This window comes from Populus nigra, chromosome 1, assembly GCF_951802175.1.
Source record: "Populus nigra chromosome 1, ddPopNigr1.1, whole genome shotgun sequence".
NCBI classification, from domain to species: Eukaryota; Viridiplantae; Streptophyta; class Magnoliopsida; order Malpighiales; family Salicaceae; genus Populus; species Populus nigra.
This window is the reverse complement of record NC_084852.1, coordinates 24,952,664-24,976,364: the sequence shown is the minus strand read 5'-3', so window position 1 is coordinate 24,976,364 and position 23,701 is coordinate 24,952,664. Positions and strand designations below refer to the sequence as shown.

Genomic DNA, 23,701 nt, shown 5'->3' with positions numbered 1-23,701 from the left:
TTGTCTATCTATTTATATATTACTAGCATCAGTACCATGTCATGTTCTGTTTTCTTATAATCCTGTTTTTGTCTATCTATTTACTGGAATCTGGTTTTTATTTTTTAAAAATTATATTTGATATAAATGTAAAAATATTAAAAAAATATTAATTTAAAATAAAAAAAAAATTTAATTTTTTTTTTAAAATAGTTTTGAAATGCAAAAAAGATTAGAGGTGATCATTTTCGGTTCGGTTCAGTTTTTATTAAAAAAATAGCTAAACCAAAAAAAAATTTTAAAAACCAAAACCGGCTCAAACCGACCGGTTTCGGTTCGATTCGGTTTTTTAGGGTAAAAACAGGTCCAAACCGGTTTGACTTGGTTTTTCTGGTTTTGGCTCGGTTTGACTCTTTTTTTCATGTTTTGGTTCGGTTTTGTTTGGTTTTTTTGGTTTTTTGCTTATAAAACCGGAACCGAACTGAATCGGCTGGTTTTTTTAAAATTTTAATCAGTTTTTTTTCGGTTTGGTTTTTTCAGTTATTTCTTTTTTAATTTTCTCAATTTAATCGATTTTTTAGTTTTTTTCTCGTCCCTGAAAAAAAATGGATTCTAAAATACATGAAAAGCCGAAAAATCATCGGCTCATTGCCGGCCTGTCCTTTTAAAAAGTTTTGTATAACGTGAGCTTATGATCATAGCGACCTTCGCCTTTTTTTTCCCCTCCCAGAAGAGTAATTATATTTTTTAAAAGAATAATTACATTGATGTTGTTTTTATTATTCTTATTATTATACTAACTTCACACTTTTTTATATACACTTTATTTTTTAAAAATAAATCAGTTTTTTTTTTTAATTTAAGGACATTCATCTTACTTTATTTTCTCACTGACTGTAACTTGACTTTTACGGAAAAATCTTAAATGTTGGTACACCAACCGTCTTTAGTTTTACTCAATCGAATATACGAAATTTAATCATTTTTTCCTTTGGTATACGAACTTCGTTTTATTAATGTACTAATTAAATACTTTTATAAAAATAATAATTAATCTTTTTTATTTATTTTGCTATCGCATGATATTTGTTAACTTTGCTAAAATAATACATATATAATTTTTAATCTTGATGTAGATTGTTTACCATTATTTAAAGAGTTTTATTTTTAAAAGAATTTATTTTGATCTAAAATATTTTTATTTATTAAATAAAATTTCATTTTAATTTGAAGGGTGTTTTACTGGAAAAATACTCACATTAGAAAACAAAAAACTGATAAAAATATTTGATTTTCATTATTGAAAAAGTTAGCGTAACTAAATGAGAAAGAAATAAATTTATGTGTTTGATCGAGATAAAGTGAAAATTGGTTTACTAAAATCAAGTTAAGGTCAAAGAACACATTATAAAATAAGATATATCACTACAAGATTTAACAGTTTTACTGATGGAATTTTTCTATCGGTGTAAGACACATATTCTGTCGGTAAATCCGTTGATAATAAAAAAGTAAATTTATCCGTTTTATTTCGTCGGTATATCCGTCGGTAATTATTGAAATTTTTTTTAAAAAAATTCATTTTATAAAATTATAAAATAATTAAATTAACACTGTATAATATATATTCAAAATACTTGGAAAAAAGAATAAGAAAATCAACTCAAACAAATTTGCAACAAATAAATAAAATAAAAAAAATAAGCTCAACTAAAAAAATTCATATGAAAAAAAATGAAGTTGCAATTGCTAAAAATTTAAAAATCCTATAAATAAATCTACTAAAAATTGATCTCATATGAAAAAAAAATCTCACAACAACATTTATACAATTACTAAGAACAAAAACAATTAAAAATAAAATAAAAAATAAATATAGTGAAAAAAATCATGAAAAAAGAAGAAAAAAAACAAATCTTACCTTAATGTAGTTGCAAGTGAAGTTAAGGAGAGAAAAAAAATTTCATTAAGCATATTAATTAAATAAAATAAAATAAAGAGGATAAAAGAAGAAAGAAGAAGAAGATATACCCAAGCATGGAGAAAAAGAGAAGGAGATGAGGAGAGAAAAGAAGAGAAAGAAATAGATAAGAAATGATGTTTTTTACATATAGTGAAGAAGAAGAAGAAGAAGACATACCTTAATGATGTTTTTGACATATAGTGAAGAAAAAAAAGAAGAAGAAGAAGAAGGAGAAGAAGTAGTAGAAGAAGAAGAATAAGAAACAAGTCTGTCTCTTGTGAAATAAGGGCATTCAGGCTTTTTATTGGGACGCTTTACCAACGGATAATTAAATATTAATATTTTTTAATTATTCCGTCAGTAATTCCATCGATAATATTTAATTTAAATTTTTAATTTTGTAAATTTTTTTCAGAAACCGCCAAAAAATTATCGATGATTTTTCAATCCGTTGGTAATTCCATCTGTAATATTTAAATGAAAATTTTAAATTAATTGAATTTTTTCAGAAAACCACCAAATAACACAGACGACTTTTCAATCCGTCGGTGATTTTTTTCGTAAATAACAACAATTAACAGTGCAGGTGGAAAGTGAATAGTTCTGGAGCTTTCAGGAAAATACCAACGGAAAATTCCGTTGGTGATTCCCTTTGTAATTAACATGATGAATAGTGTTCACAGTTTACCAATAAATTTATCGACGGAATTACCAACGGAATTTAATACTTATAGAATACCGATGAAAGTGCTTGATTATAAATTTTTAGCTATGTTTTTAGATTTTTTTAGCTTAATTGTGAATTTTATTTTATTTTTTATATTTAACTCTACCTTATAAAGGTTTGTTTTTGAAATTTTGAAGGAGTTATAAAACTGTTAAAAAATATTGAATTAGAGAAAAAAAGCTATTCAGTAATAAAATAAGAATCCGGATTGCTGTGATGATTTTTTTCCCCCTAACAATTCTTCATTTGTGTTATTTTTTTATCCCATTAATTCACAAAAAAAATTAAATCCACCAACTCATTTATTGTGTTCTAAATAGTTTTAACTGTTCATTATGTATAAAAGTCACTGCATGCTTTAAAAGTTTGAAATCAAGCATTTTTGTTATCTTATGAACTTAGATTTGAGTGTTATAATTACTAATATTGATTGATATTAAAAATTTACGTAATTATTAAATTTAAGAGTGTAAAATTAATTAAGTTATGTGTTGAATAACATCAAAAAAAATTTTAAAAAAAAACCACTCCGTTTTTGAAAAGTAAAAGTATAATCATTATATGTATGAAAATTTTAGCTACCTGATCAAGGATGGATAAGTTAATATTTAATTTAAAAAAAAAAAAATGGCACTTGGTAAATCCCTATAGCATATCAAATACCAACCAGCATACTATTAATATGCAAGTGAACACTCATTAACCAAACTATTATTGAAATTTTTCAATGAGTTGTAGTCATTAGTGCAGTACTCCTCTCGCTTACATAACGTTCTGGGCGATCGTTAACCATGCTTGATTTTAGAATCATAGTAAAAACCCTTTTCAAAGACGCTTGTTATTAATTATAAACTTCAATGTTATTTAGATCACATCAATGACAACTCTCGAAAGGATCTTTCTCAGAGAAGAAATCAAAGAAAGGTTTGTGATCAGCAGAGTGCTCTCCAATGCCATGAGTAATCTCAGAGGAGATTGGAGTGTTAATGGAATTCTCAGCCGAAGTTGAACCGTGAGAATAAGTAGTACTTGCTCCTTCTAGAATCCCTGTTGGGTGCAACGGAAAAGAGAGGCAAAGTTTCCTGATCACTGCTGCTCTTGTCAATGGTTACTGGACTCCTCTCAAACTTGTTCTTCGTGATATGATTGTGGTACTCACGGAGGACGGCTTCTTGACCATATCCCTTAAAAGCATAGCTTATGGTTTCAGATCTCGACCTCCTCTTGAAATTACCTGGGAGTAGCATGTTCTGATGTTGCTGACACAACCCCATTATATCGCTCTTTGGCAGGTAGCTTGGGTTGTTTACAACTGAAAAAGGAAAGTCAATTACATTTCAAAAGATATCACAGTGAAGATACGCACATCTACATTCATAAGTTTATAACTACGTACATTCTACGTTCATGAAAGAGAGAGGGGAAAGGAAAAAGAAGAAACTGGGAGAGAGTACTTTGAAGAATATTTACCTCAGTCATGTGGAATTAAGAGAAAGGAACTAAAAAGGGGGGGGGGAAAGTTAAACAAAGTCAGCAAATCGCTTGGAAAGGGACAGGAGATGGAAGCATATAATCAAGATATTAATATGCATGCACTTCGCATTGAATGAATGAAGCTTTAAGCAATCATAAGAAGTGCAGTGAGCAAGAGAACAAGTCTAATCAGAAATTAAATTTACAAATGGAAATGTGTATATTTTATTTCAGGATCTCCTGGAGAACAAACTCTCTTCAGAGAATTCTTTCTTTATGTTTTTATTTGTTTTGTTTGCACTGATATCGAGTTTATCTGCATGAAGAGACAGCTTGGAATGAAACTAAAAATAGAATAAATTAATATACGCGAGAAAGAAAACACAAAAAACGAATTCAAAAAACAAATAAAAAGTCCCATCATTTTAGAACCTATCCCTGAATTCCGAGCTAGAATCAATAATTAAAAAAAGCAATAGCTCAGAGCCATAATATAATGATATTGGAAGCTATTTATTAACAAACCATTTCTGCAAGGAGGTGCAAACACAGGTTGATGAGCCTTGTGAAGATACTTATTGATATAAGCCATGTTCTCTTGTTTCTGCTTCTGTCTTTGCCTTGCCTTGTGATTTTGAAACCAGTAAAATACATTTTTCCCTTCTATGTGACCATAGGCTTTGAGCCTGCTTGCTATTTGTTCTATCATTTCAGTGCTCGGGGTCCGTATACCTTGGCTGTAGAAGCTCTCAAGCATGCTAATCTGCTCCCTTGTTGGGATCCATCTTGAATTCACTGAAGCTCCACCAGAACTAGACACGTCCATATTATCATTCTCCAAATCTTCCTTTCTAAGAATTTACTTAGAGCTTGTATAATTCTTTGATCCAAAAAAGGAAAGAATTAGGGTTTCTAAAAAGACCAGCCCTTAACGACAGACAGGGAGTTGAGGGAGGGGGGGAGATGCAATATGGGTCAAGATGCATGGGCTTTGCACTCTTCTTATATAATAAGATAAGAGTTACTAAATGAGAGCGGCATAAAGTCAAACAAAAAGACGAGAAAGAGAAGGGTGTTTGACACGCGTATCGTTTTTGGTGCTCAAAAACTATGAAAACATGGCGTATAGCGGCTGAGGGAATTCGTTCAAAAATCAGGATAAAACGGGAAGACAATAATCCCAGCTATCCTTTTTCTCTGTTCTATGAAATGGTGGTGGACTTGATTTGTTGTCTAGTGGTTCACATCTCGGGAATGACAGAGACTGACTGGGAAGGCCAGCTACATAAATAGGTTAACGCATTGAAGGAAAGGAAGCATTGAAGGAAAGGAAGGATATAAATGTCATTGAGAACAAAAAGACAGCCGGTAGGGTTGTAGGGAAGGCCTAGGCTTCGGTGATTGAAGTAAGAGCCTGGTGGATTTGCAGGGATGAAGTTGAAACGTCTATCTGTGGAGCTGTAGTGGAGGTCACTTTTGTTTGTGGTCTTATGTTAGAAATCAAATTAAAGCTGGCGGGCGAGGGGTTGTGGGGAGCTTCATAGGCGGCTCATCTTTATTGTAGCCAACGGGAAAGAAGAAACCTTGACATTGCTGTTATCAGGGATATATTGATGTTTATGATTGTGATGGTTCTTGTCTTCGTAGATTTTCATGGCTAAAGTTTCTCCGATGAATTCGGCAATTAGCATAGAAATTAAAATGAAATGGTGAATTAATATAGAAAAAATAAAATTTTGGCTAAAGAATACACTTTTAAATATTGTTGTTTAAAATTATGATATTAATTTAATTAATGTCATGATAATCTGGACATCAATTAAATTCTATTAAGTCATTCTATGAAAAATCCAATAACAAATTCTCTTTGCATCTAAATCTAATAAAAAATTAGTTCTTGTAAGATTTATTATTTAATTTGTTAATTTTACATTTAATTTAGATAATAATTTTAGGGAGTAGAAGGACATAGTTTCTTCTATTCAGAAACTATAATTAAAATTTTATCTCATTTAAAAATACATACAAAAACCACAATAACCAAACATAACAAATTCTCATATTTTATAATCACAAGTATACTAAAAAATACAAGTAAATAAACATGTATACATGCAAAGGGTATTTCAAATACTTAAATATCACAACATTCTAGTAATTGAAATCTTAAAATATGTCAACATAATTTATCTATCAATTTATGTCTACGTCGTCTATTGAATGATCTGAGCTCATCAATAACTAAATACTACATCCCACTCCTGTTCTTGCTTGAGTGATCTCGTTCTCTGTTATGACATCATTAAGAAATGACCTCTTTCTAAAGGTATCAAGTCCATTGCAACATATACTGAATCACCGAGACGCATGGGTTTATCCTTCATTTTCTTTGTAAATATTACAAAGCACAGATACGACCTCTCAACCCTCTAGCAGCAATAAGCCAACCAAATATTAATAATAAATTTAAAAGATCAATAAAAAAACGCAACGTTTAACATATATTAATTCTAAAAAACTTGATTATTTGTGATATTTTGAATAAGATGTAATGGCCTAGTGTGTGATACACATGTATCAAATCATATACTCCTCTGTAATCATAAGATGCATCTCTATAAATATCTCATTTCTTCATAAATTCCACTGTGATATATAAGCTCCATGATGGCTTAACCAATCGTAATCATCATCTTTACCCCAATGATTTATGTCTTGCAACGCATCACTCGTGTCAATATCGACTAGAATGTGTTATTTATAGTCGAACTGTCACATTACCCGATTTGGGCAATATAGCTCTACTATCTCAAAAAATATAAATGGCACCATTGATATCTATATGTCCATCCCATTAGTCCAAATAGTTGGAGCAATTGCCAATCTTTCATCCTCGTAAGGCATCCACATGACTTGTAGAAGATAAGTATATTAAATATTGAACAACAATATTCAATGAAGTTAAGTTTTTTCTTTAACAAATGATTCAAAAAATACATGGATAGGTTGTTGTCTATCTAACTCGCTCCAATAAAATGACAACACATGTGTTCGATTATTATCAAATACTCTACTAGCACACCATCCAGCATTACAAATATGTTAGTTTCATTTTATTTTTAAAGTTACAAGTAGACAATATAAATGCATCTAATTGCAAAATAACATTACAATACTTGCATCTTAGCAGCAACGACAACGACAAAGACAAAAGTGGAAACTTTTGAAGAGGAAAACATTCTAGGATACTTGGAGACTAAGATGAGTTTGATTTTTTGGTGTTTTAAGGGTAAACAAAACAAGTGATTGATGGAGTTCTTAGAGAGATAAGGGGAGAGAATGTTGATTTTGAGAGAGATTTGTTGCGTTTGCTATGTTCTTCAATTTGAAAAGGGTTTAAATTTCACGATGTCGCGCTTCTATAAAGCAACATGTTTGATTGTCACTCTTTTGAAACGCGAAAACCATCTTGTCAGATTTGAGAATAATGACATTTGATAAATGTCATGCTTCAAAAGTGCGACAAAGTGAAAGTGCATTATTTTGCTAAACAAATTTTAAATGATGTGACTCAACCAAAATATTTAGATTATAGTGCTATTTTTTTTTAAAAAAAATTAAGTTTCTTTCTTTTAAATTTCAAGTGGTATTTTTTTATGAGTAACAATTGATATGTTTATCTTTGTTTTTCAATAAATATCCAAATCAGAGGGGGGGTAATGGTTAATGTTTGCAAGACATGACAACTTTAACTCTATTATGCTATATTTAAGGAATTAGCTAGCATGGGTGATTATTTTCAGTTCAATTTAATTTTCATAAAAAGAGTAACCAAACCATTTTTTTAAATCAAAACTGAACCGAAACCGGTTCAAATCGACCGGTTTTGGTTCGATTATTTTAGAATAAAAACTGATTCAAACTGATCGGTTCTGGTTCAGTTATTTTATATTAAAAACCAAAAACTATTTTGTTTTTGGGGTTATTTTTGTAATTTCTAATGGGTTTGGTTTCGGTTTGACTTGATTTTTTCCTGTTTGGCTCGGGTTTTTTTTCCTGATTTGGCTCGGTTTTTTTATTTGGGTTCGGTTCGATTTTTTCAGTTTCAAGCTTATAAAACCGAAATCAAACTGAACCAGTTGGTTTTTTTAAAATTCTAATTGGTTTAATCAATTTATTTTCATGGTTCGGTTTTTTCAGTTTTTTTTTCTGATTTTCTCGGTTTATCGGTTTTTTTGCTCATCCCTACTAGCTAGTATTGTTGCCCACTTCTTACTACAGATAGCAAACAAATCCTTGGAAAGCAATGTGTAATGTATATGAAAATCAACTTGATCCATTTAAGTTTTTTTTTTTGAAACAATGCACTACATAAATACGCTTTCAAAACTCATGTAACTAATTAAATAGAAAAAAAAAACTTCTACCAATCAAATTTTACTATGTGTCATTTTTATTTTATTTTACATAAAAAATAAAATAAAATTGAAATAAATGATATGAAAAATAAATGACCTTTATATATTTCTTGGTCAATAGAAGATTGACACATGAGATGATATTTTTAAGATATTTTATCATAACTACAAGATCACATAAATAAAAATCAACTAATAAAATAATGTCATGTGGCATTAGCAAAAGACCTGAGTGCCCCTACAAATCCTTATAAATAAAAGGTCTTACCTTAGATATAAGGGATGAAAATTTTTAGAGATACAAAATTTGATTCAAGACAAGCTCTTCAAGTAATAAGCTATTTTAAAAGTTTTTAAGCATCATTCATCTACGCTTGGAGTCTACAAAGACCGAAGCCCTGTTAGGTCAAACTTAAACGCTTCATAAGAGTTCTTCAACAGAAAATCTTTCTCAAGACAAGTTCTTCAAATAATGAAACTTTCAAGTCTCTTTCATCTACGTTTGAAGTCTACAAGCAATAAATCTTGGTTGGATCAAGCCTAAATGCCTCAAAAAAGTTCTTCAACAACACTTTGAAGACAAATCAAAGGTACACTTCAAATTATCAAATCACCAAATATTGTTTTGCAATACATTCCTAAATTCTCGTTCTTGTAAAGTATAAATCTTGGTTTGATTTTACAAATAAATCAAGTTACCATAAATCAAATTTAAGGGAAGAATAAGAGGATAGTTTATTCTTTTGTAAGAATATTTTAAATAGATATTGTATTCAGTTATATATTTTAATAAAAGCAAATATTTATACACGCATGCTTGTTTAATCTTCAAGTACTCAAAATCGTGTCTATAAATTTATGGCGACCCACTAAGAGCATCTCTACCTCTCATGTCTTTCATTCAAGAAATAATTTCCAATAACTTCTTAATGACAACTAGAAAGAACATGATCATCATTGTCATTTTAAAAAGCAATAAGACTACTAATTTAAGTTCCCAACACATTGTTGAAGGATCTTCAACCTCGCCATTGAAAACAAAATAAATCATTAAGCTGTATATGTGAACTAAGCATGCCCCTTTGTAGGTCTCTTTTAATATCTATACACCAAAACACCAATTCTTCTTTCATAGTTACACTACAATCATTAAACTTGGGTTTTGCAATGAATTGCATGTTTTTGAATAAAACCACTTCTTTTGGTAACTGTGTAATCATATTGCTTGCTAGATTTCTTTTTGGATAAGTCATCTCATTCATATTCCACCTTTACACTAGTATTGGTTGTTTTCCTTACATCATTATAGACCTTAATAGTCCACTCAAATTTGTCAACTTTAGAATCTACATCTATTTCTCATTAAGGCTTATCTCTTTTCCACTACCAAATCTCCTCAAGTTTACACATTTATCAGTAGTATAACTTATAGTCATATGACTTCTAGACAATCATTCAATATCTTATGATTTGTCTACTATCATGAATCTAAGTATTTGATCTGCTACTAGAACATCAAATAACTCATATGTTGCAACAATCGTAAAGGTGACACCCTGGGATAATAAAATATCATTAACAATGGTTATCATATTAACTGACAACGTATTAACTGAAGGAAAAATAGTTCTCATCAATTCTTATTCTTCTATTTTTGTCAGGAAACCTCATATATTTTGACTTTATCAAATCCTAAATTACATTTCTAAATATTACACAATTCATTGTGGAATGGCCAATCACCTCATACCACTTACAATAATTTTTCCTTTTTAATTCTTCATCAATCACTTGTTTATGTTTCCCTTTAATTTTAATCCTTTTGTTTGTTAAAAATCAATAAAAAATAACATTAGTTTGATTTATGTCAAATGAATAATGTCTTTCTTCATTTGACCTTAAGGATTTTAAAGATTTATCATTCTTCTTTGTTCATGCATCGTAAACTATTGGATTGTTATTTATGAACTTAGCAACATCTGCATCTACTGTTTTTTATGATAAGCTCCATAAATTGCAACCTTTTTCTCTACTTCATTTCTTAATAAAATCTCGTACCTAGAAGCTCTTACTCGTAACTCATATATATCATTGAACTCTATCTCTTCAAACTTTTTTCTCAATTTCCATTCCAAACCTTATTGTGTAATTATTACAAATTCCTTTTCAGGAATCCTAGACCAACACTTTCCTCTAGCCTCTATAAATCTATCTAAATACTATTTCATAGTGTCTGCAGGGTATTGTTTCAATTTTACTAAGTTTGTCAACACAAACTCTAGTTTTGTCTTAGGAAAGTGTGCCTAAAATATAGTTTACATGTCGTTCCAACTTTAAAGAGAGTTTGGTAATAAATTTATATACCAAGTGAATGCATTTCTTGTTAATAAATTTAGGAATAACCTTAACTTTAGAAATTTAGAATTAACAGCTTCTCTACATTGGCAGATGAATCCAATTATGTGTTTCAGAGCATATATTGACCCTTACTTATTGGAAAACATAAATTTAGGAATTTAATATTGGTGGAATAAGGATACATTATATCTATATATTATGGATAGGGTCTCCTATAGGTTAACCTATGGACTTGTTGAACCCTTAGACCACAAACCTATTCAACTACTCCACAAATCTTTATAATTTATAATCCTTTCTTTTGAATTGCTTCAAATTTATTCCATGACTATAAATTTTCCTAAACTTACTCTAGGTTCTGGTGAGAAGCTACTATTTCAGTTGAATTGTTTTGGCTAAACTAGTTTTTTTGCCAATTAGCTTGGGATTTGTTTTCTTAAAGATTGATTCTTTAGCTTTTTTTTTTAATTATGTGGTTTTTTACTTCAACTGTCATCTGTTTAGATATCTTATTAATTTTTTTCATCATCACATGGTTAAAGCCAGATATTATCTCATCATTTTCACTCCTTATTTTAGCACATATCTTAAGATTAATGTATTTCATTGGTTTAACAACTTTTTAGCAAGAAACTTTATTGAAGTTACATAGTTTTTCAAAACTTCCTACTAAGTTCCTTTTAAACCTTCTAAAACTTCTTTCTAAATTCCTTTCACAAGTTTGTCTTCTTCACTCTAGCACAATATGGGTTGGCCTATCATTCATCGTGCAAACCCACTATAATAATCATCATAAATTTTTATTTTTATCTTATGTTTTTCCTTTATTTCTTTAGTAAGGCATCAATATTTTTCATCAATGATTCTATTAGTTTCCTATATATATATATAGTCTCTTTCCTCTTTCTTTTCTAACTCTATTTCTTAAAAGTTAGTACATTATTATTTGTTCCAACAGGAACATCGACTAACTCGTGTTTATTTTCTAAACTTCCTGGTAATTTTGATTTCTTTGGTGTTATAATTTTTAAGAATTAATTTGACACTATCATTGTGGTCACCAATTATTTGATATAGGTTTTCTTATGTTTGCTTCAATTAAAAGGACTTTGCAACTTAATATTAAAGTTTTAAGTTAATTTGTTTGAACTCTGGATTTATTCATAGATCTGCTCACGCAATTTCAAATTTATATCATAGAATTACACGAGTATTAATTATAAGAGTAAAAGAATAAGTCTGCATATCTTCAGCAATAACTTCCCGTATACTTAGGATAATTGCTTCCTTAACCTCAGGACATTTGTTTCCTTCTCTGTGTATAATTCTTCTTTCCTATTCTGATTGTAACTCTTATTGTAATCATTATATTAAGCATTGTTGTAATACAAGTAAATTATCTTTTTATAAAACCCTACATGGTATCAGAGCCACCACGCTCCCACGAGCATTCATCACCTATTTTCATGGCAGAAACTCAAGAAAACACAGCCACAATCACTGTTGTGACCAACCTTGCTATCACAGCATCAAATTCATTGATTGCCATCAATGCTGCAGCATAATTACCCCTCAAACTCACACCAATAAACTACCTAACATGGCGTGCTCAGTTCAATGCCCTTCTCATTGGCTATGATCTTCTGCGATATGTAGATGGCTCTTATCAGGAACCACCCAAACATTTGTATAATGCACCTAATCCTGCTCACATGTTTTGGGTTTGCCAAGATCAGTTATTGCTGCACTTCATCATCGCTTCTGTTTTAGAACAAATCATGCCACTTATTGCATCTGCAACAACCTCCCGTATGGCATGGGAGAAACTAAACACTCTCTATACAAACCGTTTAAGATCACGTGTAATGAGTCTCAAGGAACAACTCACTACTACTACCCGTGGCTCCAGCTCTGTGGGTGAATTTCTTAATACTATGCGAAGTATATCTGATGAACTATCAATCATTGGTGAGCCTCCTACTGATATTCATTTGGTAGTTCATGTTCTCAATGGTCTTGGTCCTGCGTTCAAAGAAATTGTTGCAGCCATTCGTGCACGTGACAACCCTATCAGCTTTGAAGATCTTCATGATAAACTTGTTGAATATGAAAACTTTCTCAAACGTGAAGAGGTGCGCTCTGTATCTCCTCCAATCATAGCCCATGTCACTCAACGATCTGGCCAATCCAGCACCTCCACTTCTAGGCACTATCACAACAATAAAGTCTCTTCCAATAGTCGTGGATATCAGTCATTTTCTAACTCCAATCCTGGCTACCAAGGCGCATATTAGCCTCCACGAAAATGTCCAGGCTAAGGGTATAAAGGATTCTGTCAATTATGTGATCAACAAGGACACAATGCCAAATGTTGTCCTTGAGTTCGCCCTATTACCTCTACAGCTCCTACTGCCAATTACACCACTAGTGCCTCTCTGAAGTCACCAAACTGGCTTCTTGATTTTGCAGCGTCCCATCATGTGATCGATGATTTCACCAATCTCTCACTCATCTCGGTTTATGACGGTTCGGATTCTATTGTTATAGGTGACGGCACAGGTTTGAAAATTACTCATGCTGGTCATGCCACTCTCCCAACTCCATCCAAAATTTTTGCCTTATCTAATGTTCTTTGTGTTCCTTCCATCAGGAAAAATTTACTTTTAGTTTCCTAATTTTGCAAATCTAATAACACCTCAATTGAATTATTTCTTGCTTATTTTTTGGTGAAGGATCTTCGCACGAGGGCGACTTTCATTCGAGGCCGGAATAAAAATGATGTGTATGTGTGGCTTGAATCGTTATCTCCTCTGACATCATTCCATGCTTTTGTTGGTGTTAAAGCCTTACTGATAGACTGGCATAAACGGCTTGGCCACCCCTCCTCTGGTATCCTGCATCACCTTATTACCTCCTACACTCTTCCTCTATCTACATCCTCTAGTAATATTATTTGTGACTCTTATCTCTGCCATAAAAGTCAATGGCTTCCTTTTCATGTTTCCTCTCTTAAAAGTCGTGGTCCATTAGATTTAATTTACACTGATATTTGGGGCCCAACTTCAATTACTTCCACTGAAGGTTATCGGTTTTATGTCATTTTCGTTCATCATTTTACAAAATATATTTGGTTCTACCCTCTTTATCATAAATCTGATGTTTCTCTCATTTTTCCTAAATTCAAAGTCATTATTGAAAAATATTTTAAAAAATCAATTGTTTCCGTATACTCCGATAATGGGGGTGAGTACATCAAACTTAAAGACTATTTTGCTACTCAAGGCATTAATCATCTCACTACTCCTCCCCACACTCCTCAACATAATGGAACTGCTGAACGCCGTCATAGGCACATTGTGGATACAAGTCTCATAATGCTCCATCAAGCCTCCCTCCCTCTTTCTTTCTGGACCCATGCCTTTCAAGCTGCTACATTTCTTATTAATCGTTTACCCACTCCCGTTCTTCAGCTTAAATCCCCATTTGAATCCTTTTTTGGAAATTTGCCAAATTATCTCAAGCTTCATGTCTTTGGGTGTTTGTGTTACCCATGGTTACGACCATATGCCAAACACAAACTTGACCCTCGCTCACGTCTTTGTGTCTTTCTCAGATATTCCCTCACTCAAAGTGCCTACAAGTGTTTTGATCCCACTACTCAAAGATTATTTATCTCTCGTCATGTTTGTTTTGTTGAAACTGCATTTCCATTTACTGCCTCCTCTCATGCATGTCCATCCTCCCCTTTTCTGCCCACCTGGGCATTATCATTTGACATTCCTTCCCCGCCTCCAGTTCCTCCCTCTTTCTCCACTCCTCCTCTCCTCTAGTAGGCCATGCCAGTCTCCTTCCTTACAGCACTCTCATCTCGTCAATAGCAGGCCACCGTACACTCATGCCAGCCTTCGTCCCCCTGTGTTGATCCTTCTTTAAGTCCTGCATACCGGTCCTTGCCATCACCATCACCATCCCCCACCCCAATACCTACCCCACCCCTTATAGCACATCATGATCACTCGTTCCAAAAACCATATCTTCAAACCCCCTTAGCTCTACCTCACCACTAAACATCCCTTACCTGTTACTCTTGAACCATTATGTGTGTCTCAAGCCCTTCAATATCCAGAATAGAGAGCTGCCATGTCAGCTAAGTTTACTGCTCTAACCAGTAATGACACCTGGGAACTGGTCCCTCCTTCTTCGCATCAGAATTTGGTAGGTTGTAAGTGGGTCTTTCGGCTCAAAAGAAAACCAGACGGCTCCATTAACAAGTACAAAGCTCACCTTGTAGCTAAAGGCTTTCATCAACGTCCTGGTCTTGATTACACTGAGACATTCAGCCTTGTTGTCAAACCTACTACCATTCATATTGTTCTCTATCTAGCTCTTCAGTATGGTTGGCCTATTACACAACTTGACGTTAACAATGCCTTCCTTCAAGGTTCTCTTTCTGAAAAAGTCTACATGGTTCAACCCTAGGGCTTCATTGATGATTAGTTGTCATACCATGTTTGTCGTCTCCGTAAGGCAATCTATGGCCTTAAACAAGCTCCCAGAGCTTGGTATAATGAGTTGGCCACGTTTCTCCTCTCATAGAGCTTTGTCAACTCTAAAGCTGATACATCTTTGTTCATCTACAATCATGGTGGAATACTTGCTTACTTCTTGGTCTATGTTTATGACCTTCTTATCACTGGCAACAATGGCAGGTTCTTGTTTTCCTTTATTACTGCATTGTCCTCTCGGTTTTCTGTCAAAGATATAGGTTCTCTTCATTACTTCCTTGGGGTTGAAGTATTGCCTACCTCCACTGGCCTTATCCCATCCCAATATATATATATATATATATATATATATATATATATATATATATATATATGTGTGTGTGTGTGTGTGTGTGTGTGTGTGTGTGTGTGTGATCTACTTGTCCGCACCAACATGGCTGGTGCAAAAGAGGCAACCACACCACTTTCCACAACTACCAGTCTTATTATATCTGACGGTTCTGCCTCCATGGATACTAGTGAATAAGCTCTCTCAGTTCATGCATAAACCTATTTAGCTTCATTGGCAAGCAGTCAAGCGTCTGTTAGGCTACCTCAAGGGCACCATTCATCATGGCCTCTCCCTCACCCGCAGCACCTCTACTACATTATCTGCTTTCTCTGACTCTGATTGGGCAGGCAATCTTGATGATCGCACGTCCACCACTGCCTATATTTTGTTTTTGGGAGGTAATGTTGTCTCTTGGGCTTCTCGCAAGCAGCATTTTGTTGCACGCTCTTCTACAGAAACCGAATATCAGGCAGTTGCTGCTACTGCTGTTGAGTTAGCTTGGGTTCAGCAACTCTTACGTGAACTGCATGCCTCTCCTCCTACTCCACCAACTGTGTACTATGACAATGTGGGATCATCTTACCTTTATGCCAATCCTGTCTTCCACTCTCGCATGAAACATATAGCTATTGACTTCCACTTTGTACGTGATCATGTCAGCCAAGGTCTACTTCGGGTCTCTCATGTTTCTACTACAAATCAGCTAGCCAATGCTCTCACCAAGCCTCTCCCTCACCAACGGTTTACTCTTCTTCAGTCCAAGATTGGTGTCTCTGATGGAGGCACCATCTTGCGGGGGCATATAAGAGTAAAAGAATAAGTCTGCATATCTTCAGCAATAACTCCTCGTATACTTAGGATAATTGCTTCCTTAACCTCAAGACATTTGTTTCCTTCTCTGTGTATAATTCTTCTTTCCTATTCTGATTGTAACTCTCATTGTAATCACTATATTAAGCATTGTTGTAATACAAGTAAATTATCTTTTCATAAAACCCCACATTAATATGATTAAATTCATTTTCACACAAACAATAATTCAATTGAAAAAATAATCAAATAATTAAAACAACTTGAATGTAAAGTAAGCTCAATAACTTAGAAAAGAAATACTTACATTTATGAAGTGATTTATACACTGATTATATCTACGAATTGAAACTCCTGAATAAGGGAACATCTTTTTGGTATTTTGGTTTATAAAATTGAAACTACAAGCTTACTAATTATAAAGAAAATTACAAGCCTACTTGACTATCACCTACAAATTATCACCTACTAGTTTTAGATTTGAAAGGTCTTAAAAGAACTTGATAAAACTACAAAGTAATGATTTGAGTTTGAGCTGTTATTAATTATTGATGTCTTTAATTTGTCTTATATAGTTAGTTGTATGATGCTTGTATTAACAATATGTCAATAATCTCCGATCTTTTAGGGTTCTTTCATATTCTCTTGTTTGCAAGAGTTGTTGGTATCTTATAAATTACATGGCTAGTTACACCTGTTGGTTTATTACACCTGCTTCATGTGTGCACATTGTTTCTTCTATATGTGATAATAACCATTATCTTCTAATTTTCTCTTATAATATAATGTTTATTTATTTATTTCTCATATATTTTTATAGTATAAAACAGAGTGCTACAAGGCGAAGAAACAGCAGCTAGGCGAGGACTTATGGGAACTTCAGGTTGCAAAACAATTTACTAGCAGTAGCAATTCGGAAGAAACCCCATGAAGGGGTAGAATCTGAGTTAGCTCTGGGAGTTGATGACGTTGCAATTACTTCTGAAGAAAATGCAGTAAAGGAGAACTCCTGTGGACCCGAGGAGTTGGAATCTATTACTCGTGGAGATATCCTTTTTGGTTGTATCTTCTGAAAAAGTAGTGGAGATGGACCTTGCAGCCCCAGCAGTCCTATGTTCAGGGAATCTCATAGTTTGCCTGGGAACCCACTCAATAATTTGCTCATATGGACTGTTTATCGGGCTATTAGCTTTCCAACTCTAGAAAAAGAATCCAGTGATGGTCTTGATTTGAGAGGCAGGTTCAGGAAAGAGAACGCAGTGACACAATTTATTGTTGATTCGGGAGTTGCATCGAGCTGTTCAATTTTGTGCACTCAACCCCGTAAAATCGATTCAATATCCCTGGGGAAAAGGGTAAGCGAGGAATGCAATGGATGCTATAAAGATAATTCAATTGTCTGTTGTCCATCTTATTCATTAACCCAGGAGTGTGGTTCGAAGGTAATATAAATGATTGATCACTGTCTACTGCAAAACCTAATGAAAGATAAAAAAAATTGTTTGGAGTTTCATGCATTATTGTAGATGAGGCTCGTGAAAGAAGCTTGAATACTGATCTTCTATTGGGCTTGCTAAAATAATTCCCCAGCAAAGGCCTGACTCATGGTCTGCAACAGTTGATGCGAGCAAATCATCCACGTATTTCTTTGGTTGTGGAACATTTCAAGTCTTGGGGAGAAGCTTTCCTATTGAAATCAAATGTGTTCCTGCTGCATCCAGAGAGTCCCTTGACTCCTTGCCAAGCTCCAATATTGCAGCTCCATATGTTTCTGATGTTATTGAGATGGCAATGGAAATTTATGAGGTAGAGGAGGATGGGGCAGTACTTGCTTAATTTTTGAATTGGCAGGCAGAAGTAGAGTGGGCGTGTGAAAAGTTTCAGTCTACCTCTGCAATTGCGCTCCCATTACATGGCAAGCTTTCCCATGAAGAGCAAAGCCGTGTTTTCCAAAACTACCCAGGAAAGAGAAAACTTGTTTTTGCTACAAATCTAGCAGAAACATCCTTAACAATTCCAGGTGTCCAGTATGTGGTTGATTCTGAATTGGTTAAACATGACAGGTTTGAATCTTCTTCAGGTATGAATGCACTCAGAGTTTCCAAGGTCAGCCAAAGTTAAACTCTAATCAACGAGCTGGCCATGGTGGTAGAACAACACCTGGGAAGTGTTATCGGCTGTACTCGGATTCTGATTATCAGTTAATGGATTTGCATTAGGAACCTGAAATTTGTAAAGTTCACCTTGGCATTGCAGTTTTGAGGATCCCTGCCTCAGGTATTAAGAATGTGCTAGGGTTTGATTTTATTGATGCTCCCAGTACGGACCATCAACAACATCAGGAACCTTGTTTAGTTAGGTGCTGTTGTCTGCAAACATGATGCTTTTGGACTAATTGGCAACGGGCACTACTTAGTTAAATTGGGTATAGATCCTCGACTTGAGAAAGTCATTCTTGAAAGTGTTTGTTATGGTTTGCGCAAGGAGGGAGTTGCCCTTGCTGCTGCTATGGAAAATGCCAGAAGCATTTTATTTGCAGAGTGGGTAACTCATCCAAATTGTTCCCTGATGCACTTACCAGATTAATCAAATTCTTCCTTGAACCCGAGTCCATACCATATACAGCAACTATTTATTGAAAGTTTGGTATAGGAAAAATATGGAGTAACAAGGTAGAAGATGGTTGCCCAATTTCATCTGCTGCTGTTGCAGTTTCTGTTCTCATCAAGTTGCTATGAAATTGCAGTATATATACTCATAGTAAAAAAGAAATTCAAAGTATAAAACCCTTTCAACCAATTCTTTTTCTCGAGACATTGGATGTTACTTGGTTAAATTGGGTTCTTAGAGAATTCATTTAGAAACTTGTGATGAGATAAAGAGGATGGGAGTGCTATATGAATGTCAATGGATCCATTTTCATCGAAAAAGTTCAAACAATCTATAAGCAAGTTTTCCATCACTTATTAAGCTTACTAGATGATCAGGATTTGTTTTTTCCACAGATGAATTTATTCAGGAAAAAAAAAAAAAAAAACAGGAGCTAATCCCAGCTGCATAACTGAAACACAAGATTCAATGCAATCTTGAATCAAAATAGACCCTCATGATAGCCAATCTAGAGCAGAATAAGCTGTCTAATAGCAACCTTGCGCAAAGGAAAATATTGAAATTTATTTCTGACAGACAAGACAATACTACTCGGAGAACACCACTGATTATTATACAGCATAGCATTTTTGTTCCATCCAAGAAAAATAAAGGCAGGGCACACCAAGATGTTCTCACGATACCTGAAATGAAAGAACTATCCAGTCGCTTTTGTTAAGCCCACCGAAATTCTTGATCACATCCTCCAACGTGCTTGTAGATAACACCTCAATCCATTTTTCCTTGACAAAATGGCAATCAAAGAAAGTGTGATTTCTACTTTCGTTGGCTTGCTTACAAAGAAGACGATAAGGAACAATGATTGTTCCTCTGCTAATTTGTCTGTCTTTGAAGGACAGCTTCTTTAGAATGACGTCAGGCGGTAAACCTGTATTTGGGAACGAAAAGGAGCTCCAGTGGCTTGTGGACCTATCAACTATATTGAAGGGCGAAGCTCTGTCACTGAGAACAGGAGAAGGGGGCGATTGACCCATTCAACGTCTTTGAACTTCCCACTGTAGTCCTTTTATATATTTTTTAATCTTTTCATACATCTCCAAGTAAAATTGCATTGATGGCCCCTATCCTTTTTATTTCCAGTGTCAAAATTTGCCCCCGTTTTTGAGCTTTTAAGGGTTCGTTTGTTCTACATAAATCTTTTATAAAAAAATATTTTTTAATTTTTCTCATATTTGTTTCCAAATATATTTTAAAAAATATTTTTTTTATATTTATTTTTTATAAAATATTTTACTGAAAAACTAATTAATAAAAAATAGTTTATAGTCAATCTTCAAACTTAGTTCATTTACTAAAAAATATTTTAGCTCATAAAATTTTGTAAATTATTTTACAAATAGTAATACATTTATAATACCATCAAACTATTTTAACTATAATCTCCTTTTTCTTTAGCACCTTTTTTTTTCACCACCACAATGACTATCTCACCACCACAATGACCACCTGATCCCACCTCCTTTGCCATCACTATTATCCCCCCACCACCTTCTTTCTTGCTATTATTATGATCACTTCATTACTATCATCTCTTTTATAACCACAACCATCTCGCCACTACAATTGAAAAGTATTTTCCATGTAAAATATTTTATGAAAAAAATATTTTGAAATCAAACATTGAAAATATTTTACATGTAAAATATTTTATACAAAACAAATAAACCCTTAACATCTATATTTCTTTTGGTTCTAGTAGCTTCTCAAGTTGGAAAAAACAAGTTTTCAAGTTTAGATCTCAATCAGAAACTAAGCCTAGGTTCTCTAACACTTTTATATGAGTTGTTTTATCGTGAATTCTATCACAAAAAATTTCAATAAAAACAAATAATAACTAACTACCAAGAATTAATTGAGCTTTGATACACATCATATTAAACCCTGCAATCATGGTGATTAAACAATACACAATAAAAAACCATCAGAAATTTTTAGGCTTTGATATAAGCTGACGTAGATGAAAGTGGAGAATGATGGGCTTTTTAATAAATCAAAACCTTCAAATACCAAGAATATCAATACCATAGCTATATGAAGAAACTCAAAATATTTAATTTTTATTTATTCAAATCTCACTTTTTCAAAAAAACTATTAATACCCTTTATCTAGAAAAAAAAAAGTAGAAAACACTACCAAGACTAAACAGAAAAAAATAAAAATTATAAACTAAAAAAAAACATTTTTTTCCCCATCACTTCCTGAGCATTGATGAAAGTAAATTGCTATTCTGAGTTGAGTTTCCAAATTACACCATCCGCATTCTGCTCATTGGAGTAAATTAAGCCATAGATGCGTTCTTGAATTTCTACAAATTCATGAGACCTAGTATGAGATCCATGCCAGGAGTTGATTAGTCATATAGTAAATGGATTTAGATTTATATATATATATATATATATATATATATAAATCTACATCCATTCAATTTAGATTTAACATATGATTATTAGATTTCACGAATATATATATATATATATATATATATATATATATATATATATATATTCGTGAAATCTAATAATCATATGTTAAATCTAAATTGAATGGATGTCATCTATTATGAAAATAGGAATAACTCGGTTTAATCTCTATTATTTTATTTTTATCATTTAATTCAAATAATTAACTTAAAAGTGAATTATTTTTTCAAATTACTTTGAATTTGACCTTTCCTATCCTCATTTCATCTTCATTTAATATTGTCATTTCTTCTTCATCGTAACTATAATTAGATGAAGTTTAGTTTTTCCTTGACTTTCAATTCAAATAAGCATCCAATTCTGTGTTGAGTTTTCATGTTCTTCAACTCATGCTTGCAACATAATTTCTCGAGCTCTCATTTTAGCAACGATAAGATTTTTTTTTTCTTTCAGTTTACTAATTTCTCCATTCCGGTAAAGCCTTCAGCCTTCCAAGTGTCTTTCAGCTTCTCTAAGAGTTTTTCCATCTATGATCACGAAGTTTGAGTTCTTATTCGTTTCTTTTCCATCTTGCTATCTGAACCAAGAATTCTCGTTCTTCATAGACACCATGATGAACGGAAATAATTATTCGTTTCTTATGCTTTAGAGTTTAATTAGTTATCTACTAATATCAATATTAGAAAATTCACAAATACAAATAGAAATATCAATGAAATTTTTTTTTCGGTATATTGCGGTAGCATTTACCAACTGAATTTTTCATTGTTAAATCCGTTGGCAAATACCGACAAAAATATTCTCACGGTACACATCGAGAGAATCGCAGTGTGAAAAAAAAAAAGCCAAACATTTCAATAATATGTAAGTTTTACAGACGATGTTATCAATGGAATTAACCCAATGGTAAAATTCATCCATGAATATGCCGACAGAAAACTTTCATCGGTATGTATCCACAACATTATAAAGGGTATTATAGTGGAATTTAAGAAGATAAATTATATAGTGATGTGATATTTTTACCAATAAAATTATTGATAGAGTTACCATCAGAATAATTTTTTCAGTTAATCCATTAATAATATTTAATTTATAATCTCACAATTAACCCTTTTTTTATTTTTACTTCTTCCTTGTGTATTTTTTTCCTGTCACAAAGAGCCACTCTTTCCTTTCTAATCTGTACACAATTCAACCTTTCATAGTAAATTTAACCATCACAATATTTAATTTATTAGTATTTTTATTTTGATGGATTTTCTGTTTAAATCAGTAAATTTACTGTTTTTTTATTTTTTAAAAAAAACATAATCTATCAGCGTCCGTGTTTCAAGGTGTTGATATCAATTAATGGTTTTGTTGTTTTTAACGGAATTATTGACGGAATGAAAATTTCAACGTGCTGGCCATTAATGCACTCACTGACAGTTGACTGTATACTCTGTTACCGACTTGTATATAAGACATAACATATATAATCCTTAATAAGTTAAAGGGCTGAGATTGAATTTGCAATAACACAGACAAAAAGACACGTACTTCATTTATTATATTTTTAAGTTTTAAGTTTGACAATACTTATCTAATAGAGATTAATTAAAGTTCACGGACTCGATTGTGATACTGTAGAGGTGTTTCTCCCATTTGTTTATTGGACGGATGTGCACTAATCTTTGTCTAAAAGCTGGATTAAGCTTTGATTATTACCTTAATTAAGTGACACCCAGCTAAGAAGTACATGGTCGACGAGTGTTTTCTTTGGCAGCATCTTCCAATCCAGTTAGGGTACGTGTATCCCCTTGGTTGGCTGACTGAGAGCACTTTTGTTTTAGCAATTTTGAAAAAACTTTATTTTTTATTTTTTATTTCAATTTTTTTATATTTTGATATTAAAAATAAATTAAAAAAAACAAAACAAAAAATTATTATTTTTATATATTTTTAAAATAAAAAAGGTAACTATTAATATAATATCAAGCGGCTCTATCACCGCACTCTGAGTAAATTATTCTTTAGTGTTTTATTTTTTAAAGTTATTACAAC

General features: G+C 32.6%; 1 pseudogene; it reads right to left on the bottom strand.

Moving 5' to 3' along the window:
- Positions 1 to 3,543: 3,543 nt before the first annotated feature.
- Positions 3,544 to 4,977, bottom strand: LOC133693175 (WUSCHEL-related homeobox 2-like; annotated as a pseudogene).
- Positions 4,978 to 23,701: the final 18,724 nt, after the last annotated feature.